The sequence below is a fragment of the Columba livia genome, chromosome 9 (genome assembly GCF_036013475.1).
Source record: "Columba livia isolate bColLiv1 breed racing homer chromosome 9, bColLiv1.pat.W.v2, whole genome shotgun sequence".
Classification (NCBI taxonomy): domain Eukaryota; kingdom Metazoa; phylum Chordata; class Aves; order Columbiformes; family Columbidae; genus Columba; species Columba livia.
In genome coordinates, this window is record NC_088610.1 from 6,169,171 (window position 1) to 6,188,970 (window position 19,800).

The 19,800-nt window shown below is 47.5% G+C and overlaps 1 protein-coding gene across 37 annotated transcripts in view; it reads left to right on the forward strand.

Annotated features, from left to right (window-relative positions):
* The window catches only part of LPP (LIM domain containing preferred translocation partner in lipoma), a 397,232-nt gene that overhangs the window by 64,983 nt on the left and 312,449 nt on the right, over positions 1-19,800 (forward strand). For 27 of the 37 annotated variants that reach the window (XM_065073609.1, XM_065073577.1, XM_065073576.1 and 24 more), the window contains one exon: positions 13,557-13,662. The gene's annotated coding sequence lies outside the window, so the exon portion shown is untranslated. The other 10 variants (XM_065073592.1, XM_065073595.1, XM_065073600.1 and 7 more) reach the window with 3 other exon arrangements.

The following is a 19,800-nucleotide window of genomic DNA, read 5'->3' on the forward strand; positions in this document are numbered from 1 at the left end:
CATCTAATGAATTACATGAGTAATTCTGGCTATGGTATTGGTGTGCTCCTGGGTTGCTGTTTATACATCTGTTTGTTTTTGCTTCTGTATTTTATGGATGTTTTCCTGTGTTGTCCTTATACCTAAATTTGACCTGTAGCATCTTGGGCTGAGCCTGCTGCTTGTTACACTACCCGAAGGAGAGCAGTGAGTCTGCCAAACCGTGTGCGTCCAAGTCCTGTGAACCCGAGCAGAGAGCACAGGCTGCACCCATGGAGTGGTGTCTGGGTCTGAGGAGCTTCTGCCCTGGGAGATGAAGATAACGCAGAGAATGTTGAGAAAAGAACAGAGTGTTTGACTTGGGAACATAGACACTGATTATGAGGGGAGATGAAAAGGATGTGAAAAGTATGTGTTAGCAGAATGCAACTAAGATGGAGACCTGATATGTATTGAAATGGGTCTGCAGAGGAAAGGGGGTAGTAGCTTCTGGCAGAGCAAAGCTGTATGTCTAGGACTTGCAACATGGTGCAAGGCAATTCTGAGTCATGGGAATGTGCAGCTCCCATGGCCCTGCCATTGCAAGCCATTGCCACCTGTAATCCCTTTAAACAAATAGATTTGGTTCCATCTGAAACCTACTTGGGCTCTTCCTTGTCCTTCCTGGGGAGCTCATGTCCCTCGTTGCTGTTTGTCAATGTGGTTTCTGATCTGTGCAGGCTCACTGTCTCATTCCTCAGCCCTTACTCACAGGAGGGATGTGTAGGAGGAAGGGACACCCAAGTGAAGTCTGAAACTTCATGCAAAGTCCCTTACCACCAGGAATTTGGGTGGCTGATCTGCTGCACCCTGGCCTCTGAGAGCGTGCTGGAGATCTGTGGGCTGAGAGCCTGTGATCTGCAGCCCTGCTTGGGCTCCAGGGAGTGGGATGGAGGCTGAAGGGAGGATGGGTTTCTCCTGCAAAGGGCAACCAGTATGGTGTTTGGGGGTTCCTGGTAGAGCCACACTAACCCAGCTTGTTAACAAAGTTCAGTTGTGTAATTGGAGGGGGAGATACAGCCATATGTGCAAATGCAGTGTGTGGGTTTGGGTCTCGGTCCACCATTGACATCCATAAATAGGTCAGCTTCTTACTTACGATACCATTTGTGTGGACTTGCATGGGCCAACTAATCCCAGCAGATGCTTGGCAGCCTCCTGAGCCCATAAGGAAGTTGAATATCATTGCACTTCGCTAGAGAGATGCCCAGGATTCAAAAAACACCTGTTAGAAGAGCATATCTAAGCTGGGGTGCGTTCCCAGCTGTGTGGGTGCAGCTTTGCAGAGCACCAGCTGCTTCTCCATGAGGCTGGGTTGACCACACTGGCTTGTGCTGCCCTCAGCTCTGTGGCAGCCAGGCTGTGTTTCCATTGATATCAAAGGCACAACTTTCTTGAATTTTTGAGAGGGAATGGGATTTAGCTCTGTGTTTGCATACTCGCACTTTATTAAAATCCAGCTAAACGGAGGAGGCTGTGGGTGTTGCTGTCTGCCTTTTTCTGCACGCTTGGTGTGCATTGACGCACAGAGATATGGTGCTTATGGCTGGCCTGACTCCTTTGCCTGCCTTCAGTTGCGCGACCTGCGATGCCTGAAGTCAAGCAAATAACATGGATATGTGTTTCCGAAGCAGCAGTTTGTTCTGGAGCTGTCTTTGGACTCTGAAATTTGTGATTCATGCCCTGGCTGTTCCTGCTCCATCCCACCATGAAGTGCAGCCCTAGCAAACTGCCAGAGATAAGGCACTGAGGACCAGGGACCTTCACTGCAATAACTTTGCCCATGTGGACTATTCAAAGGACTCAGATAATGAATGTCTTTCAGCATTTTTTATCAGGAGAAGTTTGCTCAGTGTTGCATGGGCCAGAAGCTGCTTGGTACTTTACTTTACCCTTAAAAATGGGTATTTGTTTAACTTCCCAAAGAGAAAATGAAGCTGTAGCATATCACAGCTACAGAGTGAAGAATAAGCCACTGTAGCCTACAAGATCCATATTAATCCTCTTAATAAAATTCAGCTGCACAAGGGAAAAATCGGATCGATCTTTTTCATATGGATCATTAGTGCCCCAACAGCTGGTCTGAAAAGAGCAACTGGAAACAAAAATGAGCTCCTACTGTGTCTGATGTGGTGGGTTTTTTTGTTGTTGTTTTTTCTTTTTTCTTTCATGGGTGCTTTGAAAGTTGATTGAGATGCTTTAGATTCTCCTTTTTCTTGCTTTTGAAGGGCCAAGGATTGTACGTGTTTATCCCAGTCTCTGTTTTGTTCTCTGTCTTGTTGGCTGTCCCGGTTTTTCAGGCAGAGTTATTATAAAGCTGCTGAGTGGAGGGGGTGGCACTTCTGGATTACTAATAAATCAAAGACTTTTCGTAGATGTTTCTGCACTTGAATATTGATCTGTCTCTGTTGAATACAGATGGCAGCTCAGGATATCAGGATGTGCTTCTGTATTCTCAGTTAAAGCTTCCTGAAGTCTCCTTGGGGCACAGACCCCACCAGTTTTTGCCATTCAGCATCTCAAGGAGAAGCCTTGGGTGTCTTCTGCTATGACAGGGGCTGTGGACCGCTCTTCCTCTCCCTTGTCCCTCTGAACCTGCTGCGGTTGTTCCACATGTGCCAAGTGCAGCCGTCTGACTTGCCCGGTGCTGCCTGCTGCTTGGCCTTTTTGTCTGCATTAGTTTAATTGAGCGAGGAGCTTGCAGAAGCAGCCACTCATTCCCTTCTAGCTGTGCTTGACAATCAGAAGTTATTCTGGGGATGAAGGACCGGTACAGATTTGTTTTCCTTGGCTGCAGATCCACAGACTCTAATAGTTTCTTACTTATATGAGCTGAGCTTGACTTGGTTTGCCACTAATTAAAAGCCAAAAGGATATGCAATTCTCTCCAAAATAATTACCATCTTTGGTGAACGGAAGAAAACTCTGCTTGCTTCACTTTTGTTTCCAAACCCGTCCGTTTTGCCTCGTTACCCTTGCACTGGCTACAATGCATGGGAGGGCCCTGGCAGGGCCAGCAGCTCCATACTGGTGCACAGAGTTTATTCAAGTTTATGCTTGAATCCTCTCTCTGCTGTTGGACCAAAGGGTAAATGTAGGAAAAGCATGGAGTTATCAAAAAACTTATGAAGCGTAATAGTTGCATTTGGGGAAGAGTATGTGTTTTCTTGATGGGAAGCCACTAAAGGTGACAGAGGAAAGTGTGTGTAGCCCGGGTGCAGGAGCACATTTTTACTCTGACTTCATGGGTTAAAAACCAGCAACAACAAAATAGGTTTTTACTGTGTCTGTGCTCACTACCAGGAATCCTGAAGGCAGCAGCTGGAGTTCTTAAATAGTTTGGTTTCTATCAGTAATTGGTTTCAGGTATACAATAACTTTGATTCATGTGGTGTTCTGCATCTGGTGATGTTAGTGGAAGGTGTCCTTTCTCCTCCCCATTTGCCTGACCTCTGCATTTGTCACGTTTCTGTCACCATCAGGGCTGGGTCTGCAGCAGCAGGAGGGCAGACTAATTCCTGCCATCAGCTGGTCCTAAGTTTCCATGCAAGTGCTCTTTCAGAGGGACTGTCTCATGTCACCGCTAGGTTGAAGGCTGGAAGGTGTCCAGTCCAAAGTGGTCGGGCTCCTGGGCAGCAAGGGCTGGAGCCCTGTGGATGGTGTTTGCTCTGTGCGTACAAAGGCAGAAGGACGTCTCTGGTCTTGCTACTTATCCCCACCATGACCTCATGGTGGGGCTTTGGCCCCTGAGCAGCAGCTGGTGTTGGAGGAACAGCTGTCTGGGCAGTGGTCACCAACTGAACATGTCTCCTCTCAAAGCAGTGGTGTAGGGATGGGTAGAAGTCTTCCAGGCCCAGAGCCTGGGGCAAGATGAGCTCCATCTCTAATGCTTTTTATGGGGATATGCCCAAGCTGCTGTTGGGGGCTGTTGATGCCTGCAGACCCCTCCTCTGCTTTGCTACCCTGGGAGCAAAAGTGGATTGTGTTCACTTTGTGCAGGGAGTGTTCCCAAAGTAGATGTGCTCTCCTGTGGGACTTGCAAGGAGCAGCAGAGCAGCAGATTTCCTTAATCTGCCCATTTCATGGAGCTGTATGACTGTGCCCTTAGTAACACTTTTTTAATGCAGATTGAGTCCCCTGTTTTAATTGACTAAGAAAAAAAGAACTTGAAGAGTATATGAGCCCATGACCTTGAGATAATAGTTTCTTATTGAGTCTCTGAGCCCCTAGGCTGCCCCCTCTTCTGAGAGTAGTGTGGTTTAATCAAAGGTCAGAGGTTTGGTCATCTTTGAGAGCCTCAGAAAAAGAGGGTGATGTGAGTGAGCCCTTCTTGGTCCTCTGTGACTGCAGTCATTCTTGGCCTGTCAAGTTCCCATTGAGCTCACTGTACTTGTCCTCTGTTCCTGGATGATGGTTCTCTTGACCTTCTCTGGTCTCCGTGAATGCTGATAAAGACTTGGTGATCGAATCATCTGTGTTTCTGGGGGTTGTAACTAGATACATGGTGACTACAGGCAAATGGCTTATGCAAGGGTTCTGCGAGCTTCTATGTACATGGTGCAGATTGCAGAGTTGATAGGACATGGTCTTCACTTGCCACCTCTTCCCACGCAGCCTCCCACGTGTGTCTCCTGTTTCTAGGCTGAAGGCCAAGTGTGGTATCTCGTGTACTGATGCGTGGTCAGTCTTGGCAAGTGCTGGCTTGGCAAGGCCACTGCTCTCTGAGACATGGTTGCTCATAGAGATCCCCCCCTTATTTTATTCTCTGTGTTTTCTTCCTGGGTGGAGACCAGACATGTAGCTGTGCCTCTTGTGCCAGGTGCAGCATTAGGCTGTCTCTCTCTTTCCTCCTTCATTCTTCTTGACTGCCGTCACTAGTGCTCCTTGATCCTGGCTGATGGCTGGCATGGAGCTGGTCTTGCTTGCATGTTGGATGCTGGCTTCTGTGATGTTGTGCCAAGTAAAATTTGAAAGTATCATCTGGCATGTCCTGGAGAGATCTTTGTCTCCAAAACCTTCTGCAGTTCCTTTCTGTTTTTCCCCATCACCAAGTGAAAAAAAAAAATAAAACCGCTTAGCTTGATAACATAAGTGCTGGCAACAAAATTCCTGCTGACAAGCTCAGTATGGCAGGGTAGGAGGAGGTGAGGACAGGTATGATGGTGGTGTTACGCTGTTAGTTGCTCCTGTGAATCACACCAGTGAGATGTTTATTGGTCTGAAGTGTTTTGTGCCTTTGGTGTGATGTTGCGCCCACACACTAGCTAATATTTTAAACAAATAGGCATATACTCTTCCAAAATACAGTACTCAGGTGCAGCAGGCTGGAGGATATGATGTGGCAAACTCTTGGAAAGAACACAGAGAATTAGTAGCCAGTAAAATTTTGTGCTGAGAAACCATCGGGTACATGGGAAGAAGTGTGGTCTCTCCCTGTGAGTACGGATGTGGTCCCGTAAGGCTGCTGAGGATGTTTAATTGGTAACTTTGCCATTCTGCGAACCAAAAGCCTGTTTCTTGCCACAGAGAAACAGGAATGCAGTTGAAGTGAACCAAATCATACAGGTCTGGGGGTGCACCGTTGTAGTCACTGTTGGTGCTAGGCAAAAGATAAGGTAAATGCAGTGCAAATCCAGTGTATATACTTTTCCAGGTCAAGAAAAAATGGAACACAGGGGCTAAAGACTTGCTATCTGTAATTTTTAAGGAAAGACAATATGATACTTGAATTTACTGTGCTGAAAGAAGTTGTGTGATAAATCACAATGCCCTTTTACAGGCAGTTAATTAAGCTTCTTTTAGGGGAGGATAATCCTCTGAATTCCTGTGGAATTCTGCATGGCTGGGCATCCTGTGCCAGGTGATGGAAGGATGTTCAAGCTCTGCCTCCTTCCTGTTGCTTGAGCTGAAGCATCAGCTGGGAGGACAAGAGCCTGTATAGGGGTGGGTGCTGGGCAAATGGCACGAGGGGGATTAGGATCTCCTTTCTTTCCCATTGTCGTGCTGCTGTGTACACTGGAGACCCTCTCCATCCCCTTTTTCCTAGTTATTAGTGCCAGGCTGAGGCTTGTGCACCCCAGGGGTGGTGGCAGTGATGTTCAGGTGTCCTTTGGGGACCAAGAGGGGCAGCAGCTTTGTGTGCAGTGGAGGTCGGGTGGCTCTTTGTGAAGGTGACAGCATGTGTCATCCTCAGCATCGTCCCATCCCCGCCGGGGAGCGGGGGCTCTGTGGTGGCAGGCCAGTGTCCCTGTCCCATGGACTAAAAGCATAAAACACTGACCCTGCTGTTTGTTTATTTCATTTGTTGATAAGGGCCAAATTCAACGAGGACTGTGGCTTCCAGCTGAATTTGGGGCAATTTGGGAACTAAAACAGCTTTTTTAATGTGTTTTCTGTATGTCTCATTCTCCATATATGATGGAAGTAATGGTACTTTCTAGTTCAGAAGGCTGACACACCCACAGGCATTCATGGTCCTAGTTTTGCAATGTAGTGAGAGCAGTTATTAGGGCTTGTCAGAATCACTCCAGAATTTTTTATCTATATTTGGTATACATGGTTCCTTTCTCGAAATGGAATTTTCTGTGCAAAGCATCAGCTTGAAAGTCATTTCTAGTTTTGTAAAGGAAAAAAAGTTTAGTGTTTTATATCATTCTACTTCTATTTGTGATGGGAACAACTTTTGTTGCAAACAAGAATGTTTTCATGAGAAGCAGTCGGCAGTGAGGCCGCTCCACTCTGCTGGCTGAGTGGCAGATTTCCATGTGAACCTGGGCCTGTCTGCCCCATCAGGGCTTATTCTGGTTTTGAAGGAATACTCTTCTTTGGCCTCTCAATCTAGCTGTTTAGAACTACACTGAGAAACTTGTTGTTTTTTTAAATACAGGTGTTTAAGTCCCCTTGTTGCTCATCCCACCTGAAAGTATTTGTTCCAAGACTGAAGCTGGGACAGTTGCTATTAAGGTATAAACCTGAAAGAATATAGCTAATGCTTGGTCATCCTTGGAGATAAGAGGAAGGAAAGGACAGACATTTCTAACCAGAGAGATTTACTGGTCCTGTCTGACTGTGCTTTTTTTAAACATCACAATGGATTATAACGCTTTCAAAAATACCTAGCCTGACCAAGTGGGCACAGGAATGGGGAATCCAGTTAGTTGCCAGGTATTTGTTGCTATTTTCAAATGATCTGGCCAAAACAGGATAAAACAGAAGATTTGAACACAGACTGTCCGGTCACATAGGCTGTAAATTTTAAGTTTCATTTACAAATGTGTTTAAAAGAGCGATAAGAGAGCCTGCCATGGTGCCAAGGGTTTCGTTATGGTGGCATCCAAGCAAGCCTGGGAGAAGGTGACCTTTGCCTTCAAATTTTGGCCATTTGAAACCAAAATAATCATCCTGTACTATAAAACTATTAGACTTCAACCAATGTGCGCAACAATGTGATCTCTGCTCTAGGAGATTTCAGCCTAAAGGTGTTGGAGACCCTGGGCTGGGAATGGGGAGAGCTAGGTGCCTTCCTGACCCTGGTGCCTTGGGGAATAGTATTTGTCCGCTGCTTCCTTGTGCTCTTGATCACTGTTGGTCTAATTTTTTTTGACCAAACATCTTAAGATGTGGGGAGCACGTTAGAGCAGTATTCTGTTGGTGCTGCCTGATGAGGATGGTTCCTGGTGGGGAAATTACTATTTTTGTTTTGAATTGCAAAATATTAGCCTTTATTTGAAATCCAGGCTCTGATGCTGCATGAGAGCTTGAAAGTGAAATCAGTTACCCATCTGTGATCAAGGAGCCCGGGTGCATTTGAGTGAGAAAGTGAAACTGCTCCCCTCTTGCTCCAGATCTGTCTGACCAGGCTTGGTGAAATGCAGACAGCAAATGGGGGGGCGTGGGGGGTGGAAACTATTAAAAAAAATATATAAATGAGGCTGTTTTGAAAATCTTGCATTTCCAGTAGACTGAGGGAGTGTGAACAGTGTGAGGCTGGTAGTCTGTACTTGAAAATACAGGGTCCAGTCCTGGTGTGAATTACAGACACATAAATCACTGGCAGTGATGGGGAGCTGCTGAAAGGTCGCTTCAGCAAGGGACACACGGCCTTTCTGGCATAGGTGTGCTGATTCCTCTCGTTCCTTAGACACCCTTCTTTTCTGTGATAGCTGACCTCATGTGTTTGAAATAACAGAGTTATGACATGATTGGTGCGGCTGATGGGTTAGTCCCCAACCATTGCCCAGTGGCTTTGGCTGAGAGATGGTGGGGTGGCTCCTGGTCCCTGTAGTGCTCTAGGTAGGGCTGTCTCACAGCTTCCTTGGACACTGCTTAAATATAACACGACCTGCCCCACATAATTGTTTTGTTTGTTACAGTACATCAATCTCTGCCCATGGAAGCTGGATCTCATCACTTTGGTGCAAGCTGGATCTCATCACTTTGGTGCTGCTGTGCCTGAAGGAGCGTGCTGGAGCGGTCTCTCCTTCTGCTACCTCTTCGCTCCTTTTTTTCTTTTGTTTTAATCTAATTTTATGAACTCTGAACCAAGCCTGAAAATCATGTGTGGCAGCAAAGATAAAAATGAATCCCATGGATCTGAAGCCAGATGTGCCACTGCCGCAGCACCCCGGGGCTCCCAGGGAGCAATGCTTTAATGCAGTGTGCAGGGGCTGCCAGTGAATTGGAGCTAATTTTCCCCACCGGAGCTGATGGTCTGTGCTGTGGCCAGCATCAGCCTTCCTCCAGCACGAGGGCTGGACCAGGAGTTCGGAAGCGATAAGTCCCGTTACGGCTAATTTTGACACGTGCGGTTGCGGCGGATTTGAAAGCAGCTCCAGGCTGAGTATGATAAAGGAGGGGGTGTGTGTTTCCTTGCAGATTGAAACTCACCATTCACATAATCACTGCTTTACACCAGTGCAGGATCTGGCCTCCCAAAAGGCAGCGGCCGGGTGTATTGGCTGTTGCTGTTTGCATTGGTGACTCCCAGAGCAGGTGCCTCTGCTGGCAGCAGAGTGGAGGAAATGCGTCTCCAGCTCCTGTTATCTTGTGCGATCTTTTTATTAGATAACTTCAGCAGTGTACTTTTGAATCAAGCAGTTAAATAAATGAAATCTGAGATGCACAGAAGTAAACAAAGCTGTTAGTTAGGGCCAGATCCTACAGGCATCAGTGTCCCGGGACAGCAAGATCAGTCCATGTCTCCAGGCAGCTGTGTTCAAGTATAAGGCTACCCGTGCATATAAGTTGAATTTTAAGTCAGAATTGGACTCTGAATTGTGCTTTGCATATAAAGGATCTGATTTTCCTATGCATGAAGACGTGGAGCCCTCAGACAGTTCCCTCAGTGCTGGTGGTGGCCAGAACAGCTGAGGATCCAGGCTCTGTCAGTGGAGTAGATAACATGAGGTTTCTGAGTTTGGGGACTTTGGCCAGCAAATAACAGATATATTGGCACAGTGTGGGGAAGACATAAAAATACATATGTCAGAACAGGGCAGGCTTTTAAGTGTTTTTCATTTAAAATGAAAAGGTCAGATTGAATGGGGTTGTCATCTGGGGACCTGGGCGCACACCTGCCAATCATCCAGGAGAGACCCGATGGCTGAGTAGCTGGGAGCTTGTCTGCGCTTAAAATTGGTGACTGGAACGGTTAAAAGAATTTCCCTTGTGACGGTCAGACTGAGCCATCTGCTCTGAGAAGGAATGGGGAAGAAGGATCCCAGCATGAGGCTGCTTTATCCCAGTTTAACTGGTGTTCGTGCTTGGGATTCTACAAGTATAGCCATACCAATTGAAAAAGAGGCAACTCTGAGTATTGGTAACACTTTGAAGTGTAAAGAAGATTTAATAGTGAATGCAACTTTTCAACAGTCAGAAAAACAGATGCCAGTCAACCAGACTGTTATGTGAGAAATGTAATTAGCACTTGCTGAAGTTATTTTCATAGGTAAAATTTCCTTTTAAAGGGGCTGGGGAGTCTGGCTACTTCAATTTCTAAGTGACCACTGTGAAGTTAAGCTAGGGATGCCTTTATTTGTTGAAAGTGCTGACTGCACTTCTCTGGAACTTGGAATTCTTGTGGATGTTTTAAACTCTCAATTGGACAATGTAAGAAAGATCAAACCTTAAAAAATGATTGATGTTTAAATTGAAGCGTTGTAAACTCTTGTTTTTAGATTTAAATCTGCAAACAGGAAACCTTGCTTATTAGCCAGCGAGTGAACGGACTGTTTCTGATCATCACGTCTTTAAGCATTTTAGATTTCATAGATCTCAGCCTCCCACCTTATTTTCCTTTCAGTTTGGAATGGCTTTTTAAACTTCTATTCACATTTTTTGCCTTTTATGAACTGTACCTTGAATATGACTAGTTGGAAAAAAAGAAATGAAAAAACTCTTCTGCAAAAGCTATGCTGTTTTGGTAAATATGTGTTCTAATACTTTGTTCACAGGCTCTGCTTAAGGCTTTGGCTGTGATAGCTGATTCCTGCTGTCTGGGCATTTGCTTTAAGCTGCTTTTAAATGATACATTGCCTCTTGAAATAGTGCATTTAAATACGTAGTCTGTATTGTGTTAAGCGTAAAAATGAAGCTGCAGATGTGCATGAGTAGGTGTATATAGACTCTGAAGTCTTGGTGATCTGGAGGCACAAGAGTTGGACTGAGTTATGCCAGATGGGAGCTCGGCAGGGTAAAGCTGTGTCACCGAAGAGGCTTTCCCACTGTTATCTCTTGCAGGATGATGCTGGAAAGCTGGGAAGTCTTGTTGCAAGATGAAAATGGGAATTAGCTGTGCACTGAGCATCTGTTGTGTATCTGAGCTAGGAGGACCTCAGTTTTCTAGAGCTAAAAGTCTGCCCTTTATTACTGTTTCTGTTGTGAAAGCACCTGGATATTCCATGTAAAGGTTATTGGGGGTTGGATGAAACACAGAGGTGGCTCCATAGGGATGGTCCTTGCATGTATTCCTCCAAGGACTTCAGTGAGGGAAAGACTTGTGCTGGGATAGATTGCAGTGATTTGGGTACATCTGCACTCATTTGTCTTGTCCTACCTGAGCCAAAGCAGGAATGAGTGTGGCTGCGAGGGGCAGGCCCTTTGTTGGGACTTGTTTTTGTCTCTCAAGATCTGTATCTCTTGCCTGCTTCCCCAACAGAGCCGATGTGATTAAGGCATTGCTTTGGTAAGCCTCCATGTAGTCCTCTTTGGTGCAAGGCTCTGGTGGCCCTCCTTGCTGAGGGATGCGTACAGGCAACTGAGAGGAGCTGTGCTGATCTTGGGCTTTGGGGACCTCAAGTCTTGAGAAATACTTCCCAACAAGAAATGCTTGTTGAGATCATGTCTTGAAGATCTCTGATTTAGTGCTGGTATCATGGTTTGATGTCTTGTCATGCAGCAGATGTGCAGCTCTTCTGGCACCTTGGGTATGTCCTCTATTGAGTATTTCTGGGTATTTCCATGCTCAAAGACCCAGACTGAGTTTTGCAGCCTTGTGCTAAAGAAATGGGGTCACAAATGGAGTAGTTTGAGAGACCATGTCAGATGCATGTTGCTGTGACCAGTTGAGCTGTTCCTGTCCTGCCCAGCAGTGGATGTGTGACCGGGAGGGACCACATGCCTGTGCAACAGTGGGTTGCTGTCCCTCTGGGACCATGCTGGGCCCCACTGGCTGCTGGGGAGGAGGTTTCACAGCAGGTTTCAACTGGGTGGCTTGGGGAGGGCATGTGGGCTCCTGCTCTTCTTACTGCAGGAACCCCAGTCACAAGGTGATGGGGACAGCTGGCATAAAAAGTAGAGCCAGGCAGATGCAGTTCAACTAGCCAAATCCTATAACTGATCTTGTAAACGCTTCTTGAATTAAACTCGGTGAAAGACAAGCCTGAGCCAGGATCTTCTAAACACAGGTTGGGTCCCAAGAAATATTGTCTTACCTGGAGCTCCCGGAGGTGCTGTTGTGGGTTGAATTGAAATGGTGTTGGAACCAGAGGGGAATGTTGTTGTCTTCTGCTTTTGCAGATAAGACTGAAGGGCATTTTGCCAGGAACCTGTGGGAAGGACCTAAATTGTATATAACTCTACATCATTTTAAAATGAAAAATAAACATGCATAACCATAATATTTGCTTGTACTTGTCTCCTCCGTGATGGATGGCGAGAAATTGCTCTTTGGCTAAGTTCAGCGGCAATAAAACCCTGCAGTTACTCATCTTCATCCCAAGCCTGCAGTGAGTGGGAGAAGCCATTGTGATCTCCCGTTGAATTTCTCCTCGTCACACCTGAGGGGCGAGTTGAAGGTCCTGGGGACTTTTATACCTGTCCAGCCCTGTGGGAAGCCAGGGCTGTGTGCTACTGCAGAGACTGAGCTGGGAAGGTGCCTCCTTGGCCAGGATGGACCTCATCATGCTCTTGTGGTGTTGGCACAATGGAGATCTACCAGTGTTCGGCAGAGGTGAGAGCCCTGTCGCTCTCCTGGCTGCTATAGCATCGGGTGTGGGGTGAAGGACAAATGATGCTGCCAGGGGCAGGAAGATGTCCCACCGGGTGACAGGGAGGAGGAACACGGGCTGTGAACTGCCAGCACTTTTTTGCATCTTGCTGCACATTGGTTGTAGTCTTGTGGGCTTGCATGTACCCTCATGAACAGCACAGGTACAACAAATGTAAGCCTGAACTGAGCCTTTCCATCATTACAACAGCAAATAATAGTAACTTTCTCTGCTGAGCAGCAATGACAAGGCAAGCCAATGCTTGTCATGAGCAGAGATAGGGCTGTCAGAGTGTCCGGGATGCGGCTTGGACGGGATGCTAGCAGGAAGGAGTGTACGATTCAGATGCCGCCCGTCTCCATGGGATGCACTCAGTGCCGTGTCCTGGCATGTCACATGCGAGACGGCCGTCGTGTGGCCCGGCTGTCTCTGCTGCTCTACCTTCATCTCCTGCAGAGGGGACAAACTGCACCTGGTTGGTCGCTTCAAGAAAGGGTCGTGTCTGCTTTGCAGCTACAGGAAAGAGCGAGGCAGTCTCTGATGGGAGTTGGGCAGAGCTCCTCAGAGAAAAGGCTGTGCCAAGGTGGAGGACGGGGTGAACAGGACGGCGGTGTAGCTCTGGTCATGGTGATGGTAAATCTCATGAGCTTCAAACCAAATTAAATGATGCCTCCCAGCTCCTTCACTGTGCCAGAGGTCACAGAGATGAGTGATAGATTCACCTTGTTCTCTTGTTTTATGCCTCTTTTACAGTCTCCTTTTACCTACCCCTTCTCAAGGACATTAAGAGCAGTAAAGGAGCTGTGGCTTGAGGAGGTGCAAGTTGTTGGTCAAGCTGTGGCAGCTGCCAGCTGGTGTTGGTCCAGTTGGTGATGCTTGCTTTTGGGGGGTGCCGAAATGAGTCCAAGAGTATGGAGGCTTCTGCCTAAGAAAGCTAGGGAGGAAAACACTGTGTTTTCCAGAAGCTGTGTGGGTTAAACTGCAAGTTTTGGAAATGAGCTGTTGGGAGGCCCATCCGGCATGCATCACATGGCTATTTCTCTCTCTTCACAGGGCTGGGAAAGAAACCCAAAGTCGTGACTCTAGCAGAGCCCCACGTGTCTCCAGAAGCCCTACTCTGAGTTCATCCCACCAGCCAGGCTGTGCAGCGTGAGAACTGGTACGTAAACACGTTTCACAGGCGCAAGGGGCAACTTCTCAGAGGGATCTGTGGCTTTTCTGACAGTGGCACTTTGTTCATGATTCTCTACAAAGAGATGAATTCCTCTCCTAATGGAGTGTGGAGAGTGTGTGTGGGGATGGGATCACTGGAAAATATAAGACAAACTGGTGATTCCCTGGTGGTGCTTGCACTCAGAGGCTTTGGCGGGGAAGAGCTTAGCAGCGAGATGCTGCAAGTGTTCAGAAGTTGTCCCAGACTGTGGCTTTAGATGTGCTCTGTGGGGTGTGATAGCATGCACAGATAGGTGTTGTGGGGGGTAATGATGAATGCACGCATGAGAAATGCACAATACATATATATATATATATACACACACACATATGCTGTACAAATCTAAGCACATGGAAACAAAGATGCACAATGCATAGTAGTATATGCTATATGGTGGCATATGAGAGCTTGGGGGTGTATATACCAAACGTCTGTATGTACTATATGTGGCCATAAAATAATGCATATGCATTCATTTTCTCTTTTTTTCTTTTTCCATCTCTTCTGTCTTTCTGTGGAGCTGTTGCACAACTACCAGATTCAACCTCCTGGGGAGCCTTTCTGGCCAAGGTTTTACAAGCCAGCACCTGCTTTGCCTGCCTGACTTCTTTCTATATTTATTCCTCTGCACCCGGTTTTTGCCTTTGCCTGCAGAGTGGAACTGTCACAAACATTTGTGCTAACTTTTGGCTGCACAGGACTTGAGCTTCCAAATCCCACGTCTGCTTTTGTGCATGTTGGGGGAAGAGGCGTGTGTGTATATAGTTGGGCATGTGTGTATATGAGCATTCCTGATCCTTGCTGTCTGTGTTCCCGTGACGCTGCAGCAGTCCATGTGTTCTGTATGCCACACAAGTTGTGCTCTATGCCCCTTCAAGATGTTTTCATGAATCAAATATTCTCAGCCATCCTACTTATGTAATGTCATCTAAATGAAATTAGCCACGCCTGACCCGGTGGCTGATTGATAATGATCTGTACTGCTGTGCAGGAGGCTTGAGGTGGATTTTATTCTCAGCCCCTGAGCCTTTACTTTCCAGAGTCAGGACTGTGGCAAGGAGAGGGACTTGTTTGTGCCACGTAGCCAGGAGCTCCTGGTTAGGTTGTGGTTGGACCATGGATGTGTCTATCCCTCTAGTTTCTCTCCTGTGTGTCATTTGGGGCGGATGGTGCTCTAAATCTGAGGCACTGAGCCCCAGCTTATCCTTAGGTACTGCTGTTTAAAACGAATACCGTAGCAAGGGAGAGGGTATAATGCCATTTCAGCTGGGAAACCAAGGGGAGATCCCCATCCCCAGGAATGTGAAGCTGGGGAATCGCCACATGGTGGGTCTCTGATTAGCAAATCCTGCTCGCAGGAGATTCATGCTTGTTCCCGGTCTGACGGGTACGACTTGTGCTTATTGAAAAGCAGCACCGGGCTGCTTGCCAGGAACTGGGAAATGGCTTGTCCTCAGGCCCCTGACCTCCCAGCCCCTCTAACAGCTATATTCATGTCTAGCATGGGAGTCCTTCTAAGGTCACGAAGCTGTTAGTCCCAGGTTTCATCTCCAGGAGACGTAAAACGTACCCTGCCTGACCCTTGTGCAGGGGCAGTGCGAGCAGCCCATGTTCCCCCGGGTTTCATTTCCCTGTCCCCACCGCCTGTGCCACTGCCGCCTGCATTCCTCTCTGGTTCGGTAAGCCCTTTGCCTCTCAAGCTGACACAGCTAATATTTCCCTCACTGGCAGGGCAGGCGAGGCAGTGGCATTTAACCATTAAGGAGAACCCTGATCTGTTTGTGCTGTGGGATCCCAGAGCAGCAAGGGCTGGTGTGTGCCTGGGATGGGGTTTCTTCTGTTCCAGGTGTTCCTCCTCCACGCTTTTGATCCCTTCATTGACTTACCTTGTTCCTTACTTCATCCTGCTGTTTGTCCTTGCAAAGAGCAATACCTTGGGAATTGTTTTCTGCAAAGTGCTGGAAAACTGAGCCAGAGTTTGTAAAACCTTGACCCTTCTTGCCACGGTTTTGGAGCATCTCCTACCACTGTGCTCAGAGCATCTCTGTTTCTGACCATGGACAATGCTCCTGGTGGCCTGGCTGCCGGCTGGGGTGCATGGCTCTGGGGGAGGTTTTAACAAGTTTTTAGACAAATAATTGATCAGCTGCACACTGAGAGTTAGTCCTAGCCTGCGCAGTATTGACGTTGTCCTTGTGTACCACTTAGTGTCACTTGGACTGTTGGTTCTTTAAAGCTGCCTTTATGACTACCAGTGTAATGGACATGTGCTGGTGCTGCCTGGCAAGATTTAATTTTGCAATGGTAGTGGTGGATCACTAAGATAAAAGTGGTTCTTATTCAAAAAGGCAGAAAGATTTGTTTTCTTCTAAAGCAAAGATTTACGTGTTTTCTGTCACCTGTGACATCAGGGGCTAAACTCACGCTGCCATGGGCCCCTGACCTCTGCCTGGTAACTGGAGGTAACTGTACAGCCTCTGTCACTGCAGGATATTGACTCCTCCTGAAGCTTGTGCTTCAGTACCAGTGAAAGCCAGATGTACTGTGATGTCACTTTTTTACGGTTTGTTTTGGCCATACATGGGCAGAGTCAGCTCTGGAATTCCTTCTCTATAAATTCAATAGCATCTTGTGGGTGGTGCTGGGGAATCACTCTGGTCTGGTTGGATGCATGGGCAGCCTGTTCCCCTTGAAAACCTCCTGATTTGCACATTCCTGAGAGGCTGCCTGCTCCTGGAGCTGATGGCTGCAGCTACCAGGAGGCCGTTGTCCCCCGCTGGCAGGCGTAGTCACCTCCTTGCTGCCCGCAGGTCAGCTGCTGCAGCCAAGGAGCGATGCCTGTGGGATGGGTATATTGCTCCTGTCTGCAGACAGGCTCTGCAGGGGCAGTTGTGCCCCTTAAGAATAACCGTTCTGCCTCCTGAATTTGCTGTATGGGCTTAAGCATTGATTCTCTAGCCCCTGTCCCGGGTGTGGGGTGGCTGGGTGATGCCAGGGGGTGCTGCGTTGTGTGTCTAAGCAAGGGGCTGAAGAATGCTGCCATCCTGGGCTCCTTGTCCCTGTAGGGACATCTTGCCTTGTCCAAGCAGTGTGTTCCTTTCTACAGACGTATCTTTTACATGTTGGGAAGCAAAATCAAATACAAGCTTTTTGCAAAGCACCAGCTCGATGAGCAGGTCAGGGAATCTTTCCCTGTTCCAGGTGAGCAGCCAGTGTGGGACCTAGCAGCAAGACCTCTCTTGTGGGACTGATGGCTGAGTCTTGCTTTTTCTGCTGCTGAGCTAGTGTCACTATAGACACAGCTGAAATTTGCCTGTTTGCCTTCAAATAGCACTCCAAAAAATAGTTCTGGGAGGTTTCTGCTGATAAGTAGAGGGATGAGAGGAAGGTTTGCTGTAGAGCAGGGGTGTCAAACTCATTTTCACCAGGGGACACATCAGCCTCGTGGTTGCCTTCAAAGGGCCAAATGTAATTTTAGGACTGTATAAATGTAGTAGTTACATTTGAAGGCAACTGCAAGGTTGATGTGGACCCCGGTGAAAATGAGTTTGACACCCTTGCTGTAGGGGGTAAAGGATGATGGCTCTTGGAACTGCCTTGTGGCATCTCCCTGGGCATCCCTGGGAGGGGACAGAGATGCAGTGTCACCCACTGAGCCAGGAGCCACTGACGTGCAGGTCAATACAGCGACGCATGGCTTTGTGTCGTGGCTGTCCGTGGGTCAGCAACAGCAATGTGTTCAGCTCGAGCTCCAGAGGGGCAAGTCATCCCTGTGCCAAAGCCAGGGAGAGAAGGGTGATTTTTTTTTTTTTTTTGACATCCTTTGGAGTTTTGATCTCCATATTTGGAAATGTTTACCCATTGCTCTGATCTATTGGAAGGGAGGGGAGGTGACTCAGGGTCTGGTAGAAGCAGGATTTGAATTCCTGTAGTAAGGTTGTGGGTTCCCAACCCCCTTCCCCCTTCCTTTCTTGTTTTGGAAGCTTGTTTTGGTCAGTTTTCAGTTCTCTCTTGCTCCTGGACCTTATTCCAAATTCAATCTGCTGGAGAGGGAAGCGTGTTAGTGAAGGAGCTTGCCTGGATGCTGGTAAGTGCATCATTGCTACTTTAGCAAGAAACTTGGGATTTTTTTGTTTGGTTTTGTTTAGTCAGATGGATTGCATCAAAGCGTGTGCATTGCTGGTGGAGGCAGGCATGTGGATCGCCAGTCAGCAGCAAGGGACCTAATGAAACCTTCCGTAGCAGGAACAGTTGGATATGTGGATTGATCTCAAAGGCAAAATGTTTATTCAGGCCTTGGTATAAAGATAATTTAAGCCAGCTCCCGTTAAGTCACGCTCTTCCTTTTAGTTTAACTGGCTAGGCAAGCAGAGCACTGTAGAGTTAAATGAGTATATATGCATGTGGTCAGCAAGTAAAATATAGCTGAAGTATGATTTCTGTCTCCTAAGCAAGAGTTTGTGTTAAAAAGGCTGCATAATATATGGGTATATTTCTCTCAAATGTTTACATTTAACTCTGTTTTGTTAGGGACCTGGAGGAGTTTAGCTGCTGTAAATGGATGAAGATTTGGTGTGTGTGTGTTTGTTTAGTTTTTCCTGTTATTCTTTGTTTTTCCTTAATCTGATAGTTTTTCCTCTGTCTGATAATTCAGCTTTCTGCTTCTCTTTTTCCCTCCCCCCTTTCCTTTCTCTTTCCTGAAAGGAAACTACAGTTCATCCAGATAGTCAGGGGCACGGAGGGAACCTGGAAGATGCTCTTGCTTCCCGTTTTATTAATGGCAGCAAAAACCACGCTGGGGAATCTGGAGTGGGGATCCCACATTCCTCTTGCCATTTGGAGCATGTAACACATATAGAGTGTTTTTAACGCTGCTCTGGGGGCTGCAGAGCAGCCAGCCCTGTGCCTTGGACAGAGAGCACTGTGATTTGTCCTTTAACTTGGGAAGGGGCATTGGTGATAAATGGTTTATAGTTCTTGCTGCTGGTTAGTGGTGCCTGTGTTTTCTGGGCTAATTGGTGTTTTTAGGCTAATTCAAACCTGTTGTTATCATGATCTCCCTGTTTTAAATTGAAGACCTTTGTCAGAAAGTTGAATCTCTTGTTGATTTTCTTTTGCCCTTTTAAATAGGGATTAATACTCAGTGTGAAGTTTGGTTTTCCAGAGACGTGGATTTGCAGCAGGTCTGTGAGGTGTGAAACTGGCTTGATTTTTCTGAGCAGGGAAAGATACTTGGCTTAGTTCTGCACCAGGGTGGGAGGTGAACTGGAAAGCACTCAGCCACAAAAGGTGATGAAGGGACTCCTGGAGCATATTGCTGCAGGCAGGACCTGTTGGGAGTTTGCAGACTTTAGCTGCATTTTAATCCTTGTTGTTTCAACAAGCTATTTGGATTACTGCAGCTTTTGAGGTCAGGGCCACACTGTGCTGGGCTTGGTACCTGTGCAAAGGAAAGAACTGTTGTCCTAAAGAGTGTACAGCCTGCACGGTCAGTGTAGGTGATGGGGTGGAAAACAGGGTGCCGGGGAGGCCCATGGAGCTGTTGCAGCACGTGAAGCCTCAGCCCAGCCACCTGTCCTCAGTGGTGCATGGTGGTGCAAAGCGATGGTGGTCTGTGTCGCTCCTTGTGCACTGTGCTCTGCCGTTGTTCGTGTGGCTCTGTGTGATGGGCGATGCCTCCTGCCCACGCAGGACTTCCCTCGCTCGGCTGTGCCCTGGCAGCCCTTGCTTCTGGTGGATGTGGGGGTGGCACGTCCAGCCTTCGCCAGCTGCTTGTGGCCAAGCTTGGTGTTTTGGGGACATCACAGTGGGACTGGAAAAGATGATGTTCTGCTCCTCTCACAGTTTCTTGCCTTTCCCACTCGCCAGGGCAGGCTGCTTGTTGGAAGACAAGGATGAGCAGTGCCTGGGTGCTGTAGCCCAGGGGTCAGGGCAGTGCTCATCTGGCACTCCTGGGGAAGCACATTGGGGCTGGTAATCTTCACGTGCTGATTATTCACTATGCAACCATCGCATCGCCGTGAGGATGTGACTTCAGAGCCGGATGGACTGTGAGGGATGAGCTCCCCACCTGTGTCCCCTGAT